Source organism: Medicago sativa, chromosome 6 (genome assembly GCF_051527215.1).
Source record: "Medicago sativa cultivar Bolivia chromosome 6, Bolivia_mono, whole genome shotgun sequence".
NCBI lineage: Eukaryota > Viridiplantae > Streptophyta > Magnoliopsida > Fabales > Fabaceae > Medicago > Medicago sativa.
Genome location: NC_140754.1, coordinates 29,177,794 through 29,188,346, shown reverse-complemented (window position 1 = coordinate 29,188,346; position 10,553 = coordinate 29,177,794).

Below are 10,553 nucleotides of genomic sequence, written 5' to 3'. Positions count from 1 at the left end.
AGTGTACGGTGCGTTAAAGAGTCTTCCATCGAATAAAATATAACTTGACAATGTGTTTATAAATAGGGGCAATCCTCAAATGCTAAATATTAATTTTTAAAAAAATAATTAATATAGTTTAGTTTACACTTTTGTAATTAAAATGTATCATGCGAAGTGATTAAAAAAATCTTATGACTCACTGGGCTCAATAAAATATAAATATTTTGATTTTAATCTTTATAGAATTTTATAAATTTTTTGTTTTGACATTTTATAAAAACGAGTCTGTTACTTGGTAAGAACACACTTATTTTATTTTTTTTTGGGTCAAGAGAACACACTTATTTTAATAATAGAAATTAAAAATATCTAAAAATTAAAGACATATTATTATTGTATAAAAACTAAGCTTTGTAAAGACTACAAAACAATTCCTTCAAAAAAAAAGACTACAAAACAATTATTTAATAAGCAAATGTAATACGGTGCTGAAAGTAGTACCTTCCACTGTCCTCCATAAACGCCACCGAAACCCAAACCCTTTCTTTCTTTCAACTCAAAAACAAATTTTCAAATCGAAAATGTCAGTCCCTGCTTCCATCATCGCCACCTAAATGCAACCTTTTTCTTTCATTGTCTCATTTTCTTTGACCCATTTCAACCATAACACTTGATCATTTCACCTCAATCTTCAAAACAATGCAACACATTGTTACATACCAAATACCAATTCAGTTGTAGTTTAGTTTTACTTCATTATAGATCTGACCCATCTTCCAGAATCTAAAAAAGACATCATTTTGATTTATGGGTTTTGATTTCTAAGGTGTTTGGAAGTTTTTTCTTGTTGTGGGTCATATCTTGTTTCCCTCAAGTCACAAATTGCAATCAATCTCTCAAACCATAGATTCCAGGTAATTTTTACTTTAATTTTTGAACAATTCTGTTGGTTTGCCATCTCATTCACTCTCCTTCTTCATTGTCATTCATTCTTCTTCCTCTCTGGTTCCTCTAAAAAATTGTCAATTTTTATTATTTCTTAATCTCAGAGACTGAACTTCACAGTGACTGGAACTCTGCAATGATATGAAAGCTGTAATGTAAGTTCTCTAAAACAATGATTATGAGTATTGATTGATTATTTTAATTTTGTTTATTATGATTTAGTGTGCCCTATAGAGAAGGTGTCGTGTGTAACAGCCCGATTTTTCGCTAGATTTATTTTATTATTTATTTATGTGTGTTGTGTGTGCTATTATGTGATTATTTGCATCTGTGTATTTTTGGTTGGGAATTGTAGAATTCGGTGTAGAAGGGTATTTTAGTCATTTTGGACTTAGGGGCATTTTGGTCATTTTGAGAGTAGGGGTAATTTTGTAATTTTGGATGAGAATTATTTTAGTGCTTAGTAAGAGTATTATTTTACCAAGTTACTAGAGAGAGTGTAGTAATCATTTTATTTACTGGTAAGTGACCGTTAGTGTTGTAATTTACCGTTAAGTGAGTAGTGACATTTTGGGTGTTAGAATATAAATGGGTTAGGCCCATTAAGGTTTGAGAGATAAGCCCAATTGAATAGAGCACATATATAAACTCTAGTTGTTGGTGAAAATTAGGTTTCACAACATTTCACATTTCATTTCATTTGGGAAGAGAAGAGATAGAAGCTTGAGAGTAGAACAAGATCAAGGGCTAGAGCTAGAGGAGGGGATTCATCATCTAGGAGCTAAATTGAAGCTTGAATTAAAGATTCTTGGTGTTAGAGGTAAGGGGGTTAGGCTTTAATCATAATCCTTTAGTTTAATTCTACCCTAATTCTTGCATAATTGTGGTTAAGTGCTTAATTTGATTTTGGTTGTAGAATTTCGTGCTTAATTTTGTTGATATGATTATATGCATGAATTGAACGTTAATTGTGTTGTTGTTGTTGAATTTGTATGTCAAAATGGGTAGATATGAACATGATATGTTTTTGTATGAAATTGATGATAAATGAAGTTGTGGTTGTTGAATTGTTGATGAATTCATGTTCAAATGTTGTTGTTGTTGTTTTAACATGTGTTGTTGATGAATTGATGCAATGGGTATCATTGAAATGATGAATTATGATGAGATTTGTTGTTGTTGTTCAAATTGGTGAAATTTGTGTAAAGTTGTTCATGTGAAGGACCCAAATGAAATTTTGATATATGAGGTTGTTGACTGAGTTTTTGATGTTTTTGGATGAATTGGAATTGGTAGAATTTCTGTTTTCATATTGTGATTGTGTTAGTCGAGTTGTTTGGGAGAAAACAGGTTTTTCGTGTGAAATGTTAGAGTTTAAGCGTTTTTGCAAAAGAAATAATTATGTGAGGTTTGGGAGAAATGATTTTGGGATGGTTGAAACTTGAATTTATCTGTATATTATGATAGAGCTAAGTGTCAGGAGCGTATAGGCGAAAATGGCATCGAAAACGGAGTAACGGTTTGATTTTTATGCGCGAAAACGTGAAGGTTAAAAAAATCTGCTACTGTTCAGAAGCGCTACTGTTCAGAAGCATCGTTCAGAAGCGCTACTGTTCAAAAGCGAACCAGTTCAGAAGCGAACCAGTTCAGAAGCGATCCTGATCAGAAGCTGATCCAGATCAGAAGCTGACCCAGATCAGAAGCTGATCCAGATCAGAAGCTGATCCAGATCAGAAGCCAGCATTCCTGTTCTGTGTTCTTGCGTCTTTTTCTCACATTTCTGTTTTGATTTGGCTTTTGACGTAAACATGAAAGTTGTAGATAATTTTGTTAGCTTTCCAGAGGCTTTGGTTTGACTTGCAAATGATTTTTGGTTTGTGAGTTATGAGGAAAATACTCCAAGGTGGTCTTAGGAAAATTTTACGAAAAATCCGCATAACTATTTCTAAGTCGACCCAAACCTTATGGATTGTTTCCAAACTTCAAACTTGGGTTTTATGAGTTCAATTAAGGTGTTCAATTAAACTTGGGTCTAATCTATGAGGTGATGGATCTAACTTGTTTTGCTTTGAAAATGGAAAATTTTATGAAAAGTGAAAAAGTGAGACGAACTTTGAGTTTTTCTTGAATTCGTTGTTTTTGGCCGATGAAATGCTTATGTATCCTCTACTGCACCTATAAGCGACTTGTGAGAATACATGGCATAGGCAATTGAGCTTGTAGGATTGGTTTTGATTCATAACTTCTATTATTTTTAAAATGGTGACTTTGGAGACGAACTTGGTAGAAATGAATCTTGTTGGACTAAAGTCTTATGAATCTTTTGTGAATGGTCACATATGATTAAATAAATGTGTTTGAATGGTTGTGGAAGGTTGAGAATGATGTTTGTCATAAATTGTTGTGTTATTCCATTTTACTTGATTTATGTGATGTAAATGGAAATGAATTGTAAATCGATGTTGATGAATGTTGATGAATTTTTTGTGAGATGTGATTGTTGAATGTATGGACATGATTCTTGATAATGCAATGTTGTTGAGTTGTTGAAATGTAAAGGGAGGTGTACCTTTACATTGTTTTTGGTAGTTGTTATGTTGGAGTTGTGCATTATCGAGTCATTGCTATATGTCCATGCATCATACCATGTTGTTGTTGTTGTTGAAATGTAAAAGGAGGTGTACTTTTACATAGTTGTTGTAAGAGGAGGTGTACTCTTACATGTAAGAGGAGGTGTACTCTTACATAGATGTTCAGTTGGCATCTAATGACTGTTGTTGATTTGGTACCACATGCATCTAGAGAAGAGTCTAGAGCATTGCATGCATTTGAATAATTGATGAGTTGTGTCATAATTGAATATATGACTTGGTGAATTTGTGTATTGGTGAAATTTGGTGAATGTTGTGATGATGTGGATTGGTGTATATGTACATTGGTGAATTTTGTGGATAGTTGTGAATAATTGTATTATGCTCTAATTGCATGCCTTAATTGTTCGTGCTTATACACTTGGTGAATCAATTGATGATGGTTATATAATAATAATGATGAGGTGAGATTTGTATATGTATATATATACATATATGAGGTGGTGATGTTCTTTGATAATGATGATGACTTGCTTATAACTTCGATATGATGAATTGTACTTGTTAAGATAAGCATGCTAGATGAGTAATGAAGTGAGTAATGTTTTCATTGATTGATGTTGACAAATGATGAGCTTTTGTTGATGACTTGATTAGAGGTTGAATATGCATGCTATGCTATGATATTAATGTGATAGCTTGAAATTTAAGTGATGGGGGATAATAATGATCATGTGATGCTAGTGTTCTAGGAGGAAGGGTTATGTATATGTGATACGTGTATGATACACTTGTTTATATGAACTTGGAATGATGATATGGAATGGTTTGAATGGCATGAGAATCATGAAGACTGTGAATACATGTATGATTTGTTGTTTTGTATTCTTGAATATGTCTTTCATTTCCAATGTTCATGATAAATGTTTTTCGTGAATTATGATTAATGTAATACTTACCCCCAGTGGTTTCGACCGCCTACCTGTCTGTATGGATGGGTAGACGTTGTGCAGGACTAGATGCTTGGTGAGTTTGCTTGTTGGATGTTTGGACGACGGAAGCTTTCTCCGTTGTCGTGTCAGTGTCGTAGTATCTAGGCTCTGATTAGGCTTAGTGTCTATTTGTTGTTTTTGGATTCTGTTGCTAATGTCCACTTGTCGGACTTGGAGTATTTTCACATGAGGATATATTTGACCATGGCATGTATATACTGAAGTTTATGAATTGTATTCCGCTGTGACCGTTGAAGTATTATATATATGCATGATGTTAGTTGGTTTTATTTTGAGACGTAGCATCTATTTCTTGAATATTTGTTATATTCGCGTGTTTTATCGCTTTAATAGAAATAGGGTGTTATAAGTTGGTATCAGAGCCGTGGTCGGTCTTGTCCAGACCAAAACCCGTTGAATTCCCTGTTGTATGCGACATGTACGGGAGTACTATCGGTACTTGTTGTGTTGTTCTGTTCTTTTAGGTGGGTTTGAGCGTAGTGGGGGAGTAGCAAGTTGTTTCAGGTTTGTTGGGTCTGGCAAGGGAAGGTATCTTTGGCTGCGGAGGCTCAGTTGGTTGTGGTTTGTGTTAAGGTTCATGTTGATTTTGAGTTGGATCTTGTGTGTATTCCGTTGAAGCATATGGACGTTATTTTTGGTATGGATTGGATGTTGACTTTTGGTGTTAACATTAATTGTTTGACCAAGAGTCTAACGTTTTCTAAGCTAGTAGCGGAGGAAGGTAGGAAGTTCTTGACCGCGGAGCAAGTGAAGAAGTCTTTGGATGGTGAAGCTAGTGTATTCATGATGTTTGCTTCCTTGAATGAGTGTAGTGAGAAAGGAGTTGGTGATTTGCCGGTAGTGCAAGAGTTTCCAGAAGTTTTTCCGGACGACATTACCGAGTTACCGCCGGAGAGGGAAGTTGAGTTTGCAATTAATTTGGTGCCTGGAACGAGTCCTATTTTGATTGCGCCGTATCGGATGTCTGCATTAGAGTTGGGTGAGTTGAAGAAGCAGTTGGAAGAGTTGCTTGAGAAACAGTTTATCAGGCCAAGTGTTTCGCCGTGGGGAGCTCCTGTGTTGTTGGTTAAGAAGAAGGATGGTAACATGAGATTGTGTGTGGATTATCGGTAGTTGAACAAGGTGACAATCAAGAATCGGTATCCGCTTTCGAGGATTGACGATTTGATGGATCAGTTGGTTGGTGCAGAAGTGTTCAGTAAGATTGATTTGAGGTCAGGATATCATCAGATTAGAGTAAAGGCGGAAGATATATCCAAAACTGCGTTCAGAACGAGGTATGGACACTATGAGTATTCTGTGATGCCATTTGGAGTATCTAATGCGCCAGGTGTCTTCATGGAGTACATGAATAGAATATTTCATCCTTTTCTGGATCGTTTTGTGGTGGTGTTTATAGATGATATTTTGGTGTATTCTAAGTCCGAAGAAGAGCATGCCGAGCATTTGAGGATGGTGTTGGGAGTTTTGAAGGAGAATAAGTTGTTTGCTAAGTTGTCAAAGTGTGAGTTTTGGTTGCGGGAAGTGAGTTTCCTTGGTCATGTGATTTCTAAAGGTGGCATTGCCGTGGATCCGTCGAAGGTTGATGCAGTGTTGCAATGGGAATCACCTAAGTCTGTTTTTGAAGTTAGAAGCTTTCTTGGATTGGCAGGTTATTATCGGAGGTTCATTGAAGGATTCTCTAAGTTGGCGTTGCCATTGACGCAGTTGACTCGGAAAGGACAAGCTTATGTTTGGGATGCTAAGTGTGAGAAGAGTTTCCAAGAGTTGAAGAAGAGGTTGACATCGGCTCCGGTGTTGATTTTGCCGAATCCTAAGGAATCGTTTGTTGTGTATTGTGATGCTTCTAAGATGGGTCTTGGTGGTGTGCTTATGCAGAATCGTCAGGTGGTGGCTTATGCTTCAAGGCAGTTGAAAGTGCATGAGAAGAATTATCCGACTCATGATTTGGAATTGGCGGCCGTTGTGTATGTGTTGAAAATTTGGAGGCATTATCTGTATGGTTCTAAGTTTGAAGTGTTCAGTGATCATAAGAGTTTGAAGTATTTGTTTGACCAGAAGGAGTTGAATATGAGGCAGAGGAGATGGTTGGAGTATCTTAAAGATTTTGATTTCCAGTTGAGCTATCATCCTAGAAAGGTCAATGTTGTCGCTGATGCTTTGAGTAGGAAGTCGTTGCATATGTCTGCTTTGATGGTAAAAGAGTTGGAGTTGATTGAGCAGTTCCGAGATTTGAGTTTGGTTAGTGAATTGACACCGGATGGTGTGAGGTTGGGAATGTTGAAGTTGACAAGTAATATTTTGGAAGAGATTAAGGACGGTCAGAAGGAAGATTTGGAACTTGTAGATCGTGTGGTGTTGGTTAATCAAGGTAAGGGTGGAGACTTCATATTGGGTGAGAACGGTGTTTTGATGTTTCGTGATCGTGTTTGTGTACCGAGAGTTCTTGAGCTTAAGAGGCAGATTTTGGAAGAAGGTCACAGAAGTAGTTTGAGTATTCATCCAGGAGCGACTAAGATGTATCAGGATTTGAAGAGGTTGTTTTGGTGGCCTGGAATGAAGAAAGAGATCGCAGGGTTTGTGTATGCTTGTTTGGTGTGTCAGAAGTCTAAGATTGAACATCAGAAGCCGTCAGGTTTGATGCAACCGTTGTTTGTGCCAGAGTGGAAGTGGGATAGTATATCAATGGACTTTGTTGGAGCGTTGCCGAAGACTGTTAAGGGTTTTGATTCGATTTGGATGATTGTTGATCGGTTGACGAAGTCGGCACATTTTATTCCTATTAAGACCGGTATGTCTGTGGCTAAGTTGGCTGAGGTCTACATTGAGCAGATTGTTAGATTGCACGGTGTTCCTTCTAGTATTGTGTCGGATCGGGATCCGAGGTTTACTTCTAAGTTTTGGGAGAGTTTGCAAGATGCTTTGGGAACTAAGTTGAGGTTGAGTTCTGCGTATCATCCCCAGACTGATGGTCAGACGGAGAGGACTATTCAGAGTTTGGAAGATTTGTTGAGAGCTTGTGTGTTGGAGCAAGGTGTCAGTTGGATTGAATGTTTACCGTTGATTGAGTTCACTTACAACAACAGTTTTCATTCTAGTATCGGAATGGCACCATTTGAGGCTTTGTATGGTCGGAGGTGTAGAACTCCTTTGTGTTGGTATGAGTCAGGAGAAAGTGCCTTGTTAGGTCCGGAAGTTGTGCAAGAGACGACCAAGAAGGTTAAGATGATTCAAGAGAAGATGAGAGCGTCTCAGAGTAGGCAGAAGAGTTATCATGATAAGAGGAGGAAAGACCTTGAGTTTCAGGTTGGAGATCATGTGTTTTTTAGAGTGAATCCTGTAACTGGTGTTGGACGTGCTTTGAAGTGTCGGAAGTTGACTCCTCGTTTTGTTGGACCTTTTGAGATTGTTGAGAAGGTTGGGGTTGTAGCGTATCGGATTGCGTTACCGCCATCTTTGTCGAATCTTCATGATGTGTTTCATGTGTCTCAGTTGAGGAAGTATGTGTATGATGCGTCTCATGTGATTCAAGTGGATGATTTGGAAGTAAGGGATAATTTGACTGTTGAGACTTGGCCAGTTAGGATTGAGGATCGTGAAGTGAAGCGTTTGCGTGGCAAGGAGGTCGTTTTGGTTAAAGTGATTTGGGTTGGACCAACCGGTGAGAGTGCCACTTGGGAATTGGAGGGTAGAGTGAGGGTTGCGTATCCAGAGTTGTTTTCTTCAGGTAATTTTCGAGGGCGAAAATTCTTTTTAGTGGGGGAGAGTTGTAACAGCCCGATTTTTCGCTAGATTTATTTTATTATTTATTTATGTGTGTTGTGTGTGCTATTATGTGATTATTTGCATCTGTGTATTTTTGGTTGGGAATTGTAGAATTCGGTGTAGAAGGGTATTTTAGTCATTTTGGACTTAGGGGCATTTTGGTCATTTTGAGAGTAGGGGTAATTTTGTAATTTTGGATGAGAATTATTTTAGTGCTTAGTAAGAGTATTATTTTACCAAGTTACTAGAGAGAGTGTAGTAATCATTTTATTTACTGGTAAGTGACCGTTAGTGTTGTAATTTACCGTTAAGTGAGTAGTGACATTTTGGGTGTTAGAATAGAAATGGGTTAGGCCCATTAAGGTTTGAGAGATAAGCCCAATTGAATAGAGCACATATATAAACTCTAGTTGTTGGTGAAAATTAGGTTTCACAACATTTCACATTTCATTTCATTTGGGAAGAGAAGAGATAGAAGCTTGAGAGTAGAACAAGATCAAGGGCTAGAGCTAGAGGAGGGGATTCATCATCTAGGAGCTAAATTGAGGCTTGAATTAAAGATTCTTGGTGTTAGAGGTAAGGGGGTTAGGCTTTAATCATAATCCTTTAGTTTAATTCTACCCTAATTCTTGCATAATTGTGGTTAAGTGCTTAATTTGATTTTGGTTGTAGAATTTCGTGCTTAATTTTGTTGATATGATTATATGCATGAATTGAACGTTAATTGTGTTGTTGTTGTTGAATTTGTATGTCAAAATGGGTAGATATGAACATGATATGTTTTTGTATGAAATTGATGATAAATGAAGTTGTGGTTGTTGAATTGTTGATGAATTCATGTTCAAATGTTGTTGTTGTTGTTTTAACATGTGTTGTTGATGAATTGATGCAATGGGTATCATTGAAATGATGAATTATGATGAGATTTGTTGTTGTTGTTCAAATTGGTGAAATTTGTGTAAAGTTGTTCATGTGAAGGACCCAAATGAAATTTTGATATATGAGGTTGTTGACTGAGTTTTTGATGTTTTTGGATGAATTGGAATTGGTAGAATTTCTGTTTTCATATTGTGATTGTGTTAGTCGAGTTGTTTGGGAGAAAACAGGTTTTTCGTGTGAAATGTTAGAGTTTAAGCGTTTTTGCAAAAGAAATAATTATGTGAGGTTTGGGAGAAATGATTTTGGGATGGTTGAAACTTGAATTTATCTGTATATTATGATAGAGCTAAGTGTCAGGAGCGTATAGGCGAAAATGGCATCGAAAACGGAGTAACGGTTTGATTTTTATGCGCGAAAACGTGAAGGTTAAAAAAATCTGCTACTGTTCAGAAGCGCTACTGTTCAGAAGCATCGTTCAGAAGCGCTACTGTTCAGAAGCGAACCAGTTCAGAAGCGAACCAGTTCAGAAGCGATCCTGATCAGAAGCTGACCCAGATCAGAAGCGCTGATCCAGATCAGAAGCTGATCCAGATCAGAAGCTGACATTCCTGTTCTGTGTTCTTGCGTCTTTTTCTCACATTTCTGTTTTGATTTGGCTTTTGACGTAAACATGAAAGTTGTAGATAATTTTGTTAGCTTTCCAGAGGCTTTGGTTTGACTTGCAAATGATTTTTGGTTTGTGAGTTATGAGGAAAATACTCCAAGGTGGTATTAGGAAAATTTTACGAAAAATCCGCATAACTATTTCTAAGTCGACCCAAACCTTATGGATTGTTTCCAAACTTCAAACTTGGGTTTTATGAGTTCAATTAAGGTGTTTAATACTATCTAATCTATGAGGTGATGGATCTAACTTGTTTTGCTTTGAAAATGGAAAATTTTGTGAAAAGTGAAAAAGTGAGACGAACTTTGAGTTTTTCTTGAATTCGTTGTTTTTGGCCGATGAAATGCTTATGTATCCTCTACTGCACCTATAAGCGACTTGTGAGAATACATGGCATAGGCAATTGAGCTTGTAGGATTGGTTTTGATTCATAACTTCTATTATTTTTAAAATGGTGACTTTGGAGACGAACTTGGTAGAAATGAATCTTGTTGGACTAAAGTCTTATGAATCTTTTGTGAATGGTCACATATGATTAAATAACTGTGTTTGAATGGTTGTGGAAGGTTGAGAATGATGTTTGTCATAAATTGTTGTGTTATTCCATTTTACTTGATTTATGTGATGTAAATGGAAATGAATTGTAAATCGATGTTGATGAATGTTGATGAATTTTTTGTGAGATGTGATTGTTGAATGTATGGACATGATTCT